We start from the raw sequence: 17,064 nt of genomic DNA on the forward strand, positions 1-17,064 counted from the left end.
GTTACAAGGAACGCATACATCTCTGAAAACTGCAGGGTTAACTATTGTTGAAAATTCGAGTTCTTTATAAACCCGGTTTCTCCTTTCTATCAAAACTTGCAGAGGTTAACGGTAATAGTTAGTATAGGGCGCTGTCGGTTAGCTGTGGCATAGAGGCTTGCCACCACCCCTCTATGCATTGTAAAGGCGTTAGATAAGTGGCAATATGTCGCAAGATGACTTGGTCCAATTAGCTAGCTGAACTTATGTAGAACTTATAGCAGCTACACTCTATTTATTGAAGTTGTAAAAATTGTTTCTATCGCTTCAATGGAAAGTTTAACCCTTTTGTGTCTCGGTAGGCCTAGCGAATTCTTCTGTATTCAAACAATAGGGGTTGTACCCCGTTTGGAGGTTGCAAGAAAAGTGCGTAGCTCAGGCTACAGAGAAAAACCCCCGTAAACTTACCATTCTACTAAGAGTTTATTGATATAATCCCGAGAACGAGAATTTACAAATATAACGTAAATACGAAAACCTCATGAATTTAACATCGATTACTATTCGATTTACAACAATCTTCAACAAGTTTGTGACTGAAACTGAGCCCGAATTGAAATTTACTGCGATAGAAAATCTAGTAAACTTAAATAAACAATAGATTACTTACGTTTGGAAGTACGACTTTCATCACAGATCTAGTATCCATAATGAATGACAACTCAGTACCAACACCACATGATAAATATATGACAAACACGCCAAATCTGCAAATGAAAGGATGAAAGAGAAACAATCACTATCTACATGATTTCATAAGTACTGCTGAAATCTTTGAGAAACAAAATCAGTGTTGTACTAAAGTATTTCTTAAGCCTGAAACCATTTAAGGCAGGATATTTATAAATATTTGTCTCTTTCCGCTGAATATTCTACAATAATATATAGTAGGCCTGTGCGAGTCCAGTTTTTTGGGCTTCGAGTCGAGTCTCGAGTCCTAAAAAATCTCTTATAGAATCTCGAGTCGAGTCTTTTAACTGGTATCGAGTCCTCGAGCCCTAAAGGCAGCTTCAAAACTACGTCTCAAGCCCAGTGTCGAGTCCTGATCAATTATTTCAAGTCCCAGTCAAGTTTTAATAAATTATTTTATGTAAAAATCAAGGCTAAATATTTTTATCTTTCATTTTTTACTCTTCATTTGTTCAAATATCACAGCTTGGATATAAAAAGTAACAAACGTCAATAAACATAATTTTAGCTTTGGTTTTGGTTTGTTCTAGCTGACGTCAAATTTTTGTCCTATCAACTGACTTCTCTAAAATATAAATCGGTAAAACCCCACTAGATACCGCGCTTTACTTAAAATTCCGGGTCACCGAGTTCAGGTTAAATACATGGATAAAGGATGAGCGTGAGGAAATTTGTTTTCGCGCTAGAGGGTTGGCAACTCCCTATCTATTCGATATTATTATTATTATTATTATTATTATTAAAGCTTTATTAATCGGATATTCCTATTCAGTCGAAACTGGTTTACAAAGGAGTCCTTAGTTAAATTAATTGTTAAACATTAAAAATATGCTGTTTTACTTCTCTCTTAAACTCATTAATGTTAGCTATATTTTTTATATCACATGGTAGGTTATTCCAAGATTGAATTGCCCTGTTTTTTCGACTTTTCAAGTTGACTGTCGTAAAGTTTGATGGCAGAACAAAGGTTTTAAGATTTATGCGGGTATTATAATTATGATCAACTAAATTAAACATATCTAGGATATACTTTGGCATTTGATTATTATAGATTTTAAACATTAGTACTAATAACTGATATTGATATTCTTGAGCTAGGGTCATCCAATATATACTTTGATGCAGCTTCGGTTGTCAGCACGGGAAAGCTAGGCCACTATGTAATGTAGATTTGTGCGTGCTGACAAGAGACGAAAGAAAAATAAATTCTTTATCCATGGTAAATATTTTTGGACTTGATATGGTGTTAAACCTCGGTTCGAGTCCTCCTCGAGTCCAGTAGTGATGATTTTTGAGGACTCGAAACTGTTCTCAAGTCCTAAAATTTTGATTTTCAAGTCTCGAGTCGAGTACTCGACTCGAGACTCGATCGAGTACTCGCCTTTGATCGAGTACTCGCACAGGCCTAATATATAGAATATATAAACTCTTAAAATTATCAATATCAAGAAGTTGGAAAAACAAAATATTATTTCTCCGGGTCAAGAGCAATCACCCCATTTCTTTAACTAAATACGCAAGTTTCTAGTGGCATTTATTGATAAGCAACAGCTTATTGGAAATAACTTCCCATATATTCGTTTAACACGGTGAAAAAAAAATGAAAAGGGTTTCGTAAGATTTCTTTATATACCAGGACAATGAAAACGTAAGTAATGAGTATGAACCAAGAATTACGATGAATTATAAATTAGTCGTGTTAAGTGGAGATACGGTTTTTTATGCACAAGCTCAAGTCAAAACAATCAAGGAGTGAGAACTAAGGAGTAGAAGCTGTAGAATTATATTGGGAAATATAAAATGATATCGCTTATATCCTATAGGCTTATTATTGTGAGTCGTACGAGAAACTTCATTTGTCATTTATCCAAAATCGACTTCTCTACTGTTTTTATTAATATTTTTTTTCGTTTTTTCAAAATACTAAGAAGTTTTTTACATAAGTTGCATTGATTATGTAAAGAAAAAACGTCTTCATTACTCGTCCTGTACAGCCTTTCTTGATGCCGCACCAACCAAAGCAGGGCCAGCAAGATTTGACAGTTGGTGTTAGGCGCATTAACAGTTATCTAAACTCAAACCAATTTCTTAAGTTGCATTTCTGTAGTCAACATTCTTGCTAAGTTGGCAATGGTTAGTTGATTATTATTAGTGATATTACATCATAATGAGGCACATAATATCAGAAATGCGGCCGATATATATACGGTTGTAAACCATCGTTTCGATCATGGGTAAACGGTAGAGTCAAACCACCTTAAGGCTGGTTTTCACTGGCACGAAACGCAGGAAAAACCCCGTTTCGCGCCGATTTTTCTGAGGTAACTGGCCGCAAATTTTAGTGTTTTTAGGGCGGCAATCACGGAATTGGTTTTCCATTTCTCCGCAAATATTTACGCAAAGGAAAGCGGTGGCCAATAGGAATCAACGAAAGCGTGACGTTATAGGCTTGGTTTTGGTCAGATCGCGCTAGGTCTTTTTGACGCCACTTTTTTTTTTAAATGAAGTTGTTTTTGTTGAAAAGTTAAATTTCTAAAAATGTAAACGATTTGTTAAAGAAGTTTATATTTATCGTTATCAGAAGTCCATTAAATTAGCCTAGGAAGTGAACAATTACAATGGCTGGTATAGCGTACGTCTCTGCTGGGATAAAAACTCCTTCTAACTCCATGGATAGGGGGTTAAATTTTTCCCCCTTTCCTAACACAGTTAGAAATCTCGAGCTCCTCTCTAGGAAGTCTTTCTTGACGTGAGCGGGGCGGGACTTCTTCAGCCCATGAACGCTGGATCTCTAAAGGGTAGATTGTTTGCTTTATAAAAAATTAAAAAAGGAACGGCCACGGTTGTTAAAGGGAGGGTGAAGTAGAAAATCAAGTGGTTTTTATATCGATTCTTCTACTAATTATAAAAAGGCAGGGGGTTACGCGATTGGTCGGACGTCCTTATTTAAAATTATCCTTTAAATCTGAACCTAATTTGAATTTTAAAATCATTCGGAAGTATTTCCTGAATGTTTGACTATGCACACTGGTCTTGTAATTAGTAGGAGAATCGATAAAAAATCACTTGATTTTCTACTTCACCCTCCCTTTAAATAGTTTTTTTTTTCAATAGGTTTATGAAGAGTCATAAAAAACTGAATGACCCTGACTGTTCCAAAATTCACACCCCATCCCTTCTCCTATGCTAAAGAGGGCTCGCTTGTACAGTCGAAGGGGGCGTTTTCGGCCAACAGTTTTTTCTCTCTCGATAGGGCAAATTTTGGCGTACGAGTCGCACCTAAACCGGAGATCTGAGAAAAATTACCGCAAGGTGGCGAATGTGTCGCCCTTCTTCAGTATTGCTACACAAGAGAGGGGAGTCCCAAACCCCCGCTTTTGGTTACTTCCTAGGCTAATTTAATGGACTTCTGTCGTTATTTATACGATAAAAATTAACATTTTTACATAAACAATGAAAATGGATAGGATGCTAATGGTGCATTTTCAACTAGACTGGTAAGCCTTGGTCTCCGCGAGCTTGTGCTCTTTCATATTACAAGTTTCATTGAAAACAGTTTGCCGCCGGGGTTTTTTTTTTGAGGAATTATCAGCATAATTATGAGGAATTTTTCTAAAGGTACCGTGAAATTTGTATTGTGAAAGCAGGCTTTAAGACACTTGTTTTAAAGTCAAGCTCTCATCAAAGAGCCATGCTACGGAATATGATTTGAGAGTTAAGTGATATATGCAGGTGATATGGATGTTTCAAACAGATGACACTAATATATCAATGAAAAAGTATAGGGTAAAAATATCTATAGCAATTGTAGTATAGATACATTTAGACACATGTACTGAACGTATCTATAGCAATTGCAGTACAGATACATTCAGACACATGTACTGAACGTATCTATAGCAATTGCAGTACAGATACATTCAGACACATGTACTGAACGTATCTATATCAATTGTAGTACAGATACATTCAGACACATGTACTGAACGTTTCTATCTACAATCTAGCAGCATATAACAATACATTCGTACTGCCTTGGAAACGCCACTATTTGACGACTATGCAACAAGATGATAATAAAAAAATTACCTCGGGAAGTTTTCAACACCGTGTGTTCTAAATATATAATATAATATAATAGTATAGAGAGAAAGTGAAAATTGGACTTGACTATTTGGGCATGAGTTAAGCATTAAACAAAAACGCTTTCATTCAATAAAATTAGGGATGCACCGATATGGGTACAGCCGATATATCGGGAATTCGTAGCCGATATATCGGCCGATATTATCGGCCCATAAATAAATAAAATTTCTCTATGAATATCGTTTCCAAGAGCAGAATCAGCATTATTTAGGACTTTTCCCCTTTTTACTTTGTTTTATTAGAGACTTGTGTCACATCTCTTTCGTTTAATGTGGTATCGATACAAATTTTAGTCTTAACCCTTTTCCTTAAAAAAGGGTATGGTCTAAGTTAAATCTTTGCTTGGTTTTTAGTATAAATGCAGCTCCTTTCCTTGTTCAAAATGAAGTAGCTTTATAAGCAAACTTAGGGACCACAAGTGAAAAGTTCAAAGTGTAAATTTGTGACACCAAACACATTTGAGAGCGTCAGTGTCGACTTCGATTGTTTGTTGGAGGTATGGGAAACTAGGGAAATTACTTTCTCATAGTCGTGAACAACGGCATACAACTGAGATATTTGTAAACCTTGCATTTTTAAAGGGAAATGTTAAATTGTGTGATGTGATTAATTAGTATTGAGTACTTTATTTCTTGTCAAATTTTTCCTGCAAATATCGGTTTACACGAAGCCGATATTGGCCGATACCGATAAGAAAAATATATGCCGATAAATCGGCCGATATATCGGTGCATCCCTAAATAAAATATTCTTGTTCAAAACCAGGTTAGGTTAGGGTAGGTTAGGTTGGGTTGGGTTGGGTTGGGTTAGGTGTGTTTTGGTTAAGTTAAGTTAGTATTATTTTATAAATCACTTAACAATGTTCCACCTTTTCCAAAATATTAATGTTTATCTTCATTGACTTTTCAAATAATATGCCTTTTCCAAAAAATTACATTTTATATTTACTTCCGATATAGCATTACTCCTTTTTGTATAATATTGTTTTTTATTTTATATACTTAATATAATAGAGATTGCCCTCCCTATCAATCCCAGTTTGGGGGGAATTTGTCCTTGACATCCATTCGGGGGGAAATTGTCCGGGAGATTTTGTCGCCTACCTGAGCGGATTATGTCCATTTCTACTCCGATGGGGGGATTATGTCCTACATCCCTTACAAAAATCTTAAGAGTTCTAGAGAAATTTCTTTGGAACCTTACGGAGCCCTTGGGATCATTTTCTAAAGAAACTATTTCCAAAGACTTCCTTGGAATTTCCTAAAGAATTCTTGAGATAAATGTCCAAAGAATGTCTTGGGATTATTTTTTAAAGAAATTCTTTAGGAATTCTACAGATAAATTTCCAAAGAATGTCTTGGGACTATTTTCTAAAGAAATTTTTCAGGAATTCAAAAGATAAATTTCCTAAGAAGGTCTAGGGATTATTTTCTAAAGAAATACTTTTGGAATTCTAGAGATCAATTTCCAAAGAATGTCTTGGGATTATTTTCTAAAGAAATTCTTTAGGAATTCTAGACATAAATTTCCAAAGAATGTCTTGGGATTATTTTCTAAAGACATTCTTTAGGAATTCTAGAGATAAATTTCCAAAGTAGGTCTAGGGGTTGTTTTCCAAAGAAATTCTTTAGAACTTCTTGAGATAAATTTCCAAAGAATGTGTAGGGAATATTTTCCAAGGAAATTAGTTAAGAATTTAAGAGATGAATTTCAAAGGGCCAGATATATTGCAATTATGCTTTGTCAAAATATTTTTACCCAAATTGTTTAGCTAAAGTTTTCCTAGATAGACATTAACTTGATGGTTAGAAAAATTAAAAACGTTTCACGAAGGCTTGTCCCGTAGCTAAGGCTCAGCAAGCGCTGAAATGGAATGTTATGTTTACCTATTTTTTTATTTTTATTTTTTTTTTTTGCCTTTAATAATCCGTGAGGTGTTTATGTAAAGGATAAAATAGATTAAAAGTAAAGTAAGAGTAAATAAAATCGTTATGTTTAGATTTACAGGGAATCTAAGCTGTCAGTCGGATTTTTTGCTTAATTCTTATGGCATGTTTTATCTTTATTTCGAGCATAATTAGAGTTCAAAATAAATATTTTTTAAAAAACATTGTAGAGAAAATTAGGTTAAACGCGTTTCTGATACTCGAAAAAAACTCAGTGAATATACATTATTAAATTTAACAACAACGTCTGTATCTACTGCTTTAAAAGCAATTTCACACTGCATGCGAGAACTTCCCTCTCTATAATAGGTGTAGTTCAGCATATAAGAACTACACTTCCTGTATTGGGATATGGTTCTGCATGTAAGAACTATCCTCGTTTCAAGTGGCTAAATTAATTTACCCACTTCTCTATATATTTCCCAAGAAAATTCCAAAGATATTTCCCAAGAAAATTCCATAGACATTTGCTAAGTAAATTCCAAAGACATTTCCTAAGTAAATTCCGAAGACATTTCCTAAGTAAATTCCAAAGACATTTCCTAAGTAAATTCCAAAGACATTTCCTAAGTAAATTCCAAAGATATTTCCCAAGAAAATTCCAAAGATATTTCCCAAGAAAATTCCAAAGATATTTCCAAAGTAATTTCCAAAGAAAAAGAGGCCAATATTCCCCAATTTCCTAAAGAAAGCCTTAAGGATTTCCAAAGAAATTTCCCCAGGAATTTTCTTAAGAGTTCTTACGAAGATTTTTGTAAGGGATTCCTTCTAGGGAGCTGTAATATGATCCACTTCTGGTTTTTCTTAACACTTATGGTATTAGGTCGGGTAACTTTAGGTTTTGATATATTAACCAGAATATTTTTAGGTCAGGTGTGGTTAGATTAGGATTGGTTTGATTATTTGAATTTCAATTGTTTTAGAATTGTAAAAGTTAGGTTAAGGCATGGTACTTACGCTGCTTACTTAACAAATAAGGCAAACTTATACTGTTAAGAATTGTTCAAAACTCTATTAAACACTGGTATTTCCTAAAACAGCGGTCGCTTTTCTAAAACTGCAGTTTTTTTTCTTTTTTGTTGTTGTTACCGTGGTTGCTATTACGTTAAATGCTCTTACAAGGTACAACCAAAATTTTAAGGCACTTCTTGCAGAGCTTGAATTTTAAAATTTGAAAGGAATGTCAGAACGTTTTACGGTGCATCAGTTTCGACACGAAGTTTGGTATGTTTTCTATGTTAATGTTTTTGTTAGGATTTCTTTTACTCGGGCAAAAAACTATGAGACATCTAATTTATATCAGAATTGATATCCGATAGTTTTCTAAAGCTATGATATAGAATAAGCATTAAATAATTCCAGATATATTATAAATATTTCAAGAATCGTTCACTTTTTAGTTAAACTATTATGTTTAAATGCCTTAATTTAAATGGATACTTTCGATGCTAAACTTTAAAATGCATACATTTGTGATAAAAACTAAAATATAAATTACTAACCTTTTATGAGTCTCAGCCGATGTCGTCTCAAGTGAGTGATAGCGCCAGAAGTTCGAGCAATCAGGATCTCTATATTGAGATACGATCTAAAAATTAGGGCTGAGTCTACTTTCTTTCTCTTTTCCTTAAGCTTCAAATATGTTACTTTCTTAAACCGACTTTTGTGTTATTACGAGAATTTTAATGCTGTCAAATCCAGTTGAATGGAAAATGCGTACTGTAATATCTTTTATACTATTATTGACTGAGGGTTTAGCTAAGGCAAAGAGCGGTATAATGCCTGGTAAAATTACAATAAATGTCTCTTTGCATATAACAGAGTAGCGTAATTGACCATTCTACTCTAACAATTTAATATATTTTAAATATTCCTAGCACTATGAGTGCAAAAAATGGTTCTTCCCATAGTTTGAAACTTTGTGCTTCCGAACTCTTAACGACTCACACCTACAAACTATGCTAGAAAAATGTCAAGTGATATCATAGATCGGAAAGTATATTCAACTGCTAATATTTGATTCCATGGAAAAATGAAACAAAACTTGATATTGTAATATTTTTCAAATGTTTCAAAAGTTGTAAAAAAACTACTAGCGGCTTCATTGAAGACCCTGGCCAGCTTCTTGCCAACGACAAGGACCAGTAAGACAAAAGTGTACGGGGGTGGAGCTAAAACTTCAGGCTTACCAAGCTTAGTTCGCTGGGCAGCGGGGAAGAAAACTTCTTGGTATCCTATTGGTGCCGCCCTTTCGCTTTAACGAGAAAGAGACTAGAGTTCCGTTAGTCCTTTTGTTGCCAGATTCAACAATTTCGATCGAAACAAAGGGACAGCGAAATCTGTTTATGGTGCATTCAAGGTACAACTCATCGAGTGTTGGTAATAATAATAAAAAAAAACATGTACTTTCCGCTTTATTCAACGCAGGCATAAGAAACTCATTTAACAAGATATTTTTAATGCTTTAGAATTGCTAAAAATGAATACCAAGATTTTGAAAACTGAAGAAGCGTGTTCGTTAATTTCTTCGGAATTATCAAACTGTAAATGTCCCAATAACTTATGTCTCCTGATTGACGCGAGAGGTTTTAAATCCAACTTCATGTTATCGGGTCAAGTATATTTAGTTATATTCATGCCTGTACTGTACGTATCACTTTATCCAATTTTAACATATACATATTTCGAAACATTTTATTTTTCAAATATAAACGGGCTAGGTGAAACGAAACATTGAAAACAAACACATCGCAAGAGATAACAGTTTTCGAAACTATTATGTAGCATCATTAGGGTTTGTTTTGGCAAATACTCGAATCTTCCTATTTTAAATGAGAGTTTTTAATGAACATATACGCATCATTATGGGGAAACAATTTCAAGTCGTACAAGTTGTATCACTACTTTTACCATAAGTTTATAAGATATGATCCATAAGTAAGACAACTATACTATACTTCGTTATGCTAGATACTTACTGAAAGCTATAGTTAGAGAATGGAGCGAGAATTGACTACACTCAGTTTTGCAGTCCATCTTCCTATTCAGTCTGTACTAAGCCTTGGACAGCGCATCACCAGGCGAGACGTTTTGAGAATTTATGTCGTTTTTTCTGCGTCACATTATGATAAGATCTCAGTAACCAATGAAAAACTTATGGAATATATCTTATGAACATATGCTTTTACAAACTTGAAACACTTTTAACTGTAAGTCCTCGGTAAGTTTTCAATGTTGACAAAAGGGGAACAGAAGACCAATAGTAACAGTTTTTCTTTTCACTCGAATGTTAATGAGCTTTTCTGAACAATTTTTACCTCATAACCCTATAACACCGTACTTAAATATTGGTCGCTCGTAAAGAACCTATTGTAAAGCCATTTAACATAAGAGAAAAATAAATTTAACTACCGCGACATGTTCGATTTAAGTTTCAACTCCAAACCGGAAGAGGTTGAACGCAGGACCTTTTCTGATTTTCTTGTTTGGGTTACTCAGTTTAGGTGTAGAGATGGAATGACAGTTTCGCTTCTGGTGAATCAAGCTGCAGGAGACGCATTGGTGTGTTATTATTAAGGTGCGCTTGTACCAAATAGGTGTTATATAAAAGAGGAGGTGCTTCTAGGGATGCGTCGTTTGTAACGTTTAGCACCACGTGACACCCCTATCGCTATTAATGACGGTTCGACTATCATATGACATATGCAGTGGCATTATGGGTGCTTTTGAACAACCTGATAAAGCCGCAACTAATCATTCATGCAATGTCTTTCGACCTACACTTATGTAGACATGGTTATTTAATTTCCAGTTTTATCTATTGGAAACGAAATGTCTCTTTACATCCATATTTTTCATAAAACTATTGCCAACTTTTATAATGACTTTCTCTAAACGTTAAATATACTTTGCCAAGAGATTCGAAGTAAAGCTGGTATAAACAAAGCGATAATGATGGACTGCTAGGAAATACAAAAAATATCAAAAATTAATTTCTGCGAGATAACCTAGAAATGATATATCCTCTTTAGTACATCTGCACTAAATTATCAATGAAAGAATCGTTCATTATTGTTAATATTAAAGAGGTCAATTGACATAACATAAGGTTTAAAATATTTTTCATGGCCTTTAGTACAAGCTTTCAGCGAAATAAAAGAAGCTTCGAATTACTGAAAGAGCCTTTTTTCTCACTTTATTGGTCGATAAAAATGAAATGGCATCAGAACCCAAAGTGGCTAAGAAAAAACATTACTAGATCATTATTAAAAATAATTTTTTTTATATAGAAATCGTTTGATTTTCCATTACATAATTATTTTAAAATTAATTTAAGACGACACGGGTGTAAAATGGAGAAAGATGGATTCATGAAATCCCGTACGCTACCCGTGAAATCCAATTTAAGAAATCCGAAATCAATGCTGATTTCGAAATCAAACAAAAAATCCGAAATCAGCAACGAAATCACAAAATCACTAAAGAAATCATAAAATCAGTAAAAAAAATCACAAAATCAGCAAAGAAATAACGAAATCAGAAGCAAAATCAGTAATAAAATCGTGAAATCCATTACAAAATTCACGAAATCCAAAATCAAAAGAAATCACAAAATCCGACGAAATTACGGGGAAAAATCTCAAAATCCGAGGAAATCACGCGAAAAACCTCAAAATCCAACGAAATCAAGGGAAATATTGCAAAATCAGTCGAAATCACGGTAAAAATAGCAAAATCAGTCGAAATCACGGTAAAAATAGCAAAATCAGTCGAAATCACGGTAAAAATAGCAAAATCAGTCGAAATCACGGTAAAAATAGCAAAATCAGTCGAAATCACGGTAAAAATAGCAAAATCAGTCGAAATCACGGTAAAAATAGCAAAATCCGACGGAAACACGGGAAAAATCTCAAAATTCGATGAAATCCATTGGATTTTATCGAATACTGAAATCAAACAAAATCCGACGAAATCAAATTGGATTTCGAAATCCCGTACATTTTTTCCTAAACGTCCGACCCCTCGATCGCTACGGTCACATCGGTCTTAAAAATGTATTACTACTCTAATTACACGGTTGTCTTCACCCACAAGCTGAGCCTGAGATGATAATATTTCGTTCACTTGACGCTTGCGACGCAATAGTTTCGTGGAAAGATGTTTTATCCTTCTATCACCAACAGCATATTAACCATGGTCAGCCTAGGGTAAATAGCGTTCACGATATAAGCCAGCAACTTCAAACCATCGCGCCTCCAAATTCACCGATAAAGAAGAAAACACCACCAAACGGAGAAACAATGAGCTTGAAGTGGTAATTAGTACCTCTCCATTAAGTGAACGGAGGCGAGGAATTTCGTGGCAGCGTTAGGAATGGATCGGTGGCGACTTATTTATTTTATTTATATCAAGTCCAAAATTTCTTCAAAATCTCACACAAGTAACTATTACATAATAGTTATTTTCTCGTTCCGATGGGTTTGCTTAATGAAACTACATTTCATTTCTCATTAGTTGAGTTTGAAGGAAATTCTATTAAAGGACCTTGGTCGCTTGGTAGCTATTTATAAGAGTGAAAAATAATTTGACTACACGGTGTTACGTGCATCAGATATTAAATTAATTTTTAAAAAAGTTTTGAATTTTTTTTAACAACAATTTGGAGTATAAGAGTTATGAAGGAGGCCGAAAATCCAAAGAGACATACGCGAAAAATTACGATAAATGCCAACACGTTGATAACAACAAATGCATCCGGTGTTTCGGATCTTTGACAGGGATGCAATTCCAGTTTCAAAGAAGGGTTCAGATCTACCAAGCAATCACCCTCTGTCAATTGGCGAAATCTAGAAAAAAAACGTTATCGATTGTAACATAAGTTTATAGGAAATGTTCCATAAGTTTGTAACTGATTACTGAGAGCTTGTCATGAAGTGACGTAGTTCATAGATTCTCCTAAAGCGACGCCTGATGAGGCGCTGTCAAAGGCTTAGTACAAACTAAATAAAATGATGGACTGAAAAACCGATTGTAGTCATTTCTCGAACTAGCTCTCAGTAAGTCTCAAGCATTAACAAGTTTAGTTAGTGTAGTTAATGTTAACAATTTGTTCCATGGCTAAAAATAATATTAAAAACTTGCTTAGAAGAGGAACTGCTACATCATGGATTTTTTTATCTTACTTTATTTTGAAGTAAATTTAAAATTTCTGGAACTTTTACTATATCTAATTTGTAAAAATTAAGTAAATTATGAAATCCATGAAGTAGGAGATCTTTTTCTAAACCAGTTTTGGACTATATCTTATAGCCTTATGATTGTAATAATATGAGTGAATTTCATTAATAAAATGGTTTTTCTACACAACAAACCAAAATACAAACTCTTACATTATTTATTTTTCGAAACACTAAGATTTTCCAAATTGTTTTTAAATTTCCTTGAAGACGGGTGTGTCTATAATTGCGGTTCCTTAAATAGCAAAGCGGCTCCAAAAAACAGCGGTGTAAACCTCACATAACCTAATACTATTTGAATCCAAATATTCCAACTTAGACCATCATAAATGACTAGCGTTTCTCACACTCCAGCTGTACTGCACTTTAGGGTACTGCTGTAACGGGTATGCTGCGTTTACGTAGTCGGTACTTAGGGAGCTGCCGTAACGAGTAAACAGCCGTTTCTATTTAGAAAACCACGGTTTTGAGAACCATTATGAGGTCCGCTCATATGGTAAGCGCTCGTATATAGGCTTGTACATATTAATCCCGATAACATCGTGCCTTAGAATTGAATTCGTGAATCGTACCTTTTGTTAGTGACTTTAATTAGTGTTTGCGAAATATTTTTCTTGAAATACATTGCCCGAAAGGCAATCATTAGAGGTTTGCTTAGTTTCATTTTGCAGTTTCGAGGTTTGGCGTATCTTGCCTTAATAATATTCCAGTTGGACATATCAGACAATATAAAGAATTTTTCACGATTTTCGATTTGCGAATGGAGGATATCGGAATGCATCTTGCTTTTTGCAACGTAACACGAATTTGGGTTCGCTTCTACGCGCTTGAATACCTCAGCGTAAGCAGCGCTTGTCATTGCATTTTTCTAAAAAAACATTAAGTCAACATTTAGCCAATCGGAGCCTTGAGTCATCTTGATTACTGACCGAAAGAAAATTGACGTTTAATGATCCGTCCTTTTTCAATAAAGGTCTAGCATTGGGAAATTTAAATATATCCTCCATGGCATCAAAGGGAACAGTGCCAGTTTTGGTAGAAAATTCAGAAGTCATTTCCGATGATACAAAGGTTAAAAGAATAAAAGATGTCAGACTCCATGTTACTGAAAGAAATCGAGCGACTCCTTCACATTTTACGCTCTGAGGACCTTAATTAAAAGAAAGTTCGATAAGAAATTTGAAAGAAACGTCACTTTTAGGATTCATACTTGTTCCGAGAAGGCACTGCAATAAAAACATTCCATTCACTTCTGATTTTACTTTCCCATACTTTGAAATGAGCTTCCCAATCTTGTAAATCAGCAGAGCCAAGCCAATAGAAGCCACAATTATCTAAAGTTATTAAATATAAACAGGGCAAATGTCTGTAGCTCTTAGTAATTTTTGCAAATGGCTTCCTGTTCTGTACTTTTTATAAATGAGTATTTCATTAGATTGACTATTTAACTATTATTTCGTAATAGATTGATAATAATAATAATAAAATTTGGTTTATTAGTGCAGATCAACAGTACATTTGGAGTACTAACAAGGATTTACACTTGTGTGCATTTGAGCACCATTAAGTTAAGAGTAACTAAATTACCTTAAATATATTTACTCGTATGCCCCTAACTATAAATATTTTCGGTACACCAGCGGATGTTAGGAGGCTCTAAATTGAATTGGAAGTAGCTAGATCACGTGGGGAAAAGATATTACTCCGGAGTCCGGAGTAGTGAGTTTGAAATTTGGCAATGCGCAGAGAGATAAAGACAAAATTTATTCTTTCACTTCGCTGTAGGAGCTACAAGTAATATTTTTCACTCCGCAACGGGCAGCTAAACGAAATGCCTTGTGGAAAATAAAAGATGACCATTCATAATATATTAAGTATATATATATTTATAACTACACTGATATCCCCATTTGATTAAACTTTCCAAGCCAGTTACCTCCACTTGCTATTCAATACGAGATATCCCGCTAAAAATATGGAAGAGGCACGGGGCAGCTTTCATTAAAAGATAAAGTTAGTCTTCATTTAGAGTAAAATTGACCAACGAATGCTGCAATCAAGAAATATTACGCTGACCAAACTGTTCAAAGATTCTTGGAGGAACTAAAAGAACGAAATATTCAACAAACTAGCAACGGGAGCCAACAGGGCCCTTGGCGATTTTCCAGGTATTTAATACTACTTATCAACTATATAAAACTTAACTTACTTGATGTATTCATTCTGTCAATCTAAACAATTGCCAAATCAAACTTTATTTCCCACTGACCTTTTATTTCCCACTGACCTGAAAATCAAGGTCCAATCAAGTTAAATTTAAACAATAAACGACTCGCTAATTACAACACAAATAGTATGTGGTACTCGAAACGACCTTCGCAAAAACCTTTTAGCCATTCCCGACCTGAGCCTCAACCCAGCTGCAAAACTCTCTCAAGCGTATGAAGTCTTTCCCTGCAAGCGGCGGCTAGGTGTAAGGCCTAAGTACTAGGGCCACCGCTGACATATTTACACCAAATATAGATGCTTCACAACCCTACCATCAGCGCAATTACTGATTTAATAACCGGCCAATTGAATAATCCAAACAGTGAATCATCTCCCATCGCATCGCAACAGCCCCGTTCGAGAACAGCTTATCCTCGAAGGGGGGTAAGCTATTGTTTTGTTTCTTGATTAAATAGTCTTTATTTAGGTATTTACTGCATGAAGGATGAACTAGGAATGAAACTCTAGAGATTGAAAACATGCCTATTTATACAACACTGTCGGGTTTATTTTTTTACTGATTAGGTAAAACATTAGATACAACAATAGGATCGCAGTCCAGTATATAAATGATCCGTGCTCCTGCCAAACGTCTCAATGTATGGCCTAGGGCTGGAATTTGATAGAGCTCTCTCTTTACGTGGTTGTTAAGTCTCGTGAAATCCACGCAAATTCGCAACTCGCCCATGACCTTCGTAACCACCACCATGGTAGCACACTAATCCGTGGCTTCTTTGATTTTAGAGATAACTCCCAAGTCGACCATTCGGTTAAACTCGGCCTCAACTTGCGACAATAACCGTATTGGAACTCGTCTTGGGGTTGTAACTGCATACGGTATAGCGTCTAGCTAAAGCTTCAACTATATCTTGTATTCACGTGCGACTCGGCCTAGTCCAAATAAAAGTCTAGGATAATCTTCCATAGGACGCATACTCGATAGTTCTGTCAACTGTACCTCATCAAAACGTTGAAATTTTCTCAGGTTATTCGCTCGCTTTGAAGCTTAATAGAGGTACTTGCAATCCATCAATGACGTAGATCTCGTCTTCTATGCTGATGTTACAACTTGATAATTCGTCTACAACTCATCCCTTGCAATTGAGGATAGTTTTCCCCCGGTTCGAATAGACGTCGATTAGACTTTTGCAAGGGCAAATCAGGAAACTTTATATTGTAAAGGGTTGCTGGAATGGCGCAGACGTCAGCACCGATGTCTATCTTGAAAAATACTTCTCGGTCATTGACTCCGATGTTCACCATCCATCGTTCTTGACTTCTCAGTGGTTTTTATTGTGCCCAGGAAAATATCGGCCTGGATGACTCGATCCTAGATCATCTTCGGTTGTGAACTCACGATTGAATTCCGCCGCTGTTCCCAAACATAGACGCTCGTAATGGCCCGTTTTTCCGCACTTTCGGTATTCAGCTTAGTTAGCTGGACATCGTTCCCGATTATGCTGCTCGGATTGTCCGCATTTCTTGCACGCAGCTGGGACAGAAGAGTTTATCGCACCACCGTTAAATTTGTTGAACTGATAAGGTCGATCCTGTTACTGCTTGTACTTTCTGGAACTGAACTTTTGCCAAGATACAAGTTTGTCTACTGCTGCTGGAGTTCCGTTATTTTTAGTTCCGCTGTGTAGAACCTTTTTCTGTCTCCGAATCCCTTCGGCCTGGCGGGCGGTTGAAATGGCCTTCTCCAAAAGCCAGGGTACTATCCAATGGGTCCAGGATGG

At 35.3% G+C, this 17,064-nt stretch overlaps 1 long non-coding RNA gene across 1 annotated transcript in view; it reads right to left on the reverse strand.

The window, feature by feature from the left end:
* Positions 1 to 3,244: 3,244 nt before the first annotated feature.
* The window catches only part of LOC149679214 (uncharacterized), a 137,160-nt gene continuing 123,340 nt past the window's right edge, over positions 3,245 to 17,064 (reverse strand). The window contains exon 2 of the long non-coding RNA XR_016365708.1: positions 3,245 to 3,520. This is a non-coding gene — a long non-coding RNA (uncharacterized LOC149679214). The remainder of the gene's footprint in view (positions 3,521 to 17,064) is intronic.

This window comes from Phalangium opilio, unplaced genomic scaffold (assembly GCF_054372755.1).
Source record: "Phalangium opilio isolate 3A_F unplaced genomic scaffold, DU_Popi_V2 ptg000041l_1, whole genome shotgun sequence".
Lineage (NCBI taxonomy): Eukaryota > Metazoa > Arthropoda > Arachnida > Opiliones > Phalangiidae > Phalangium > Phalangium opilio.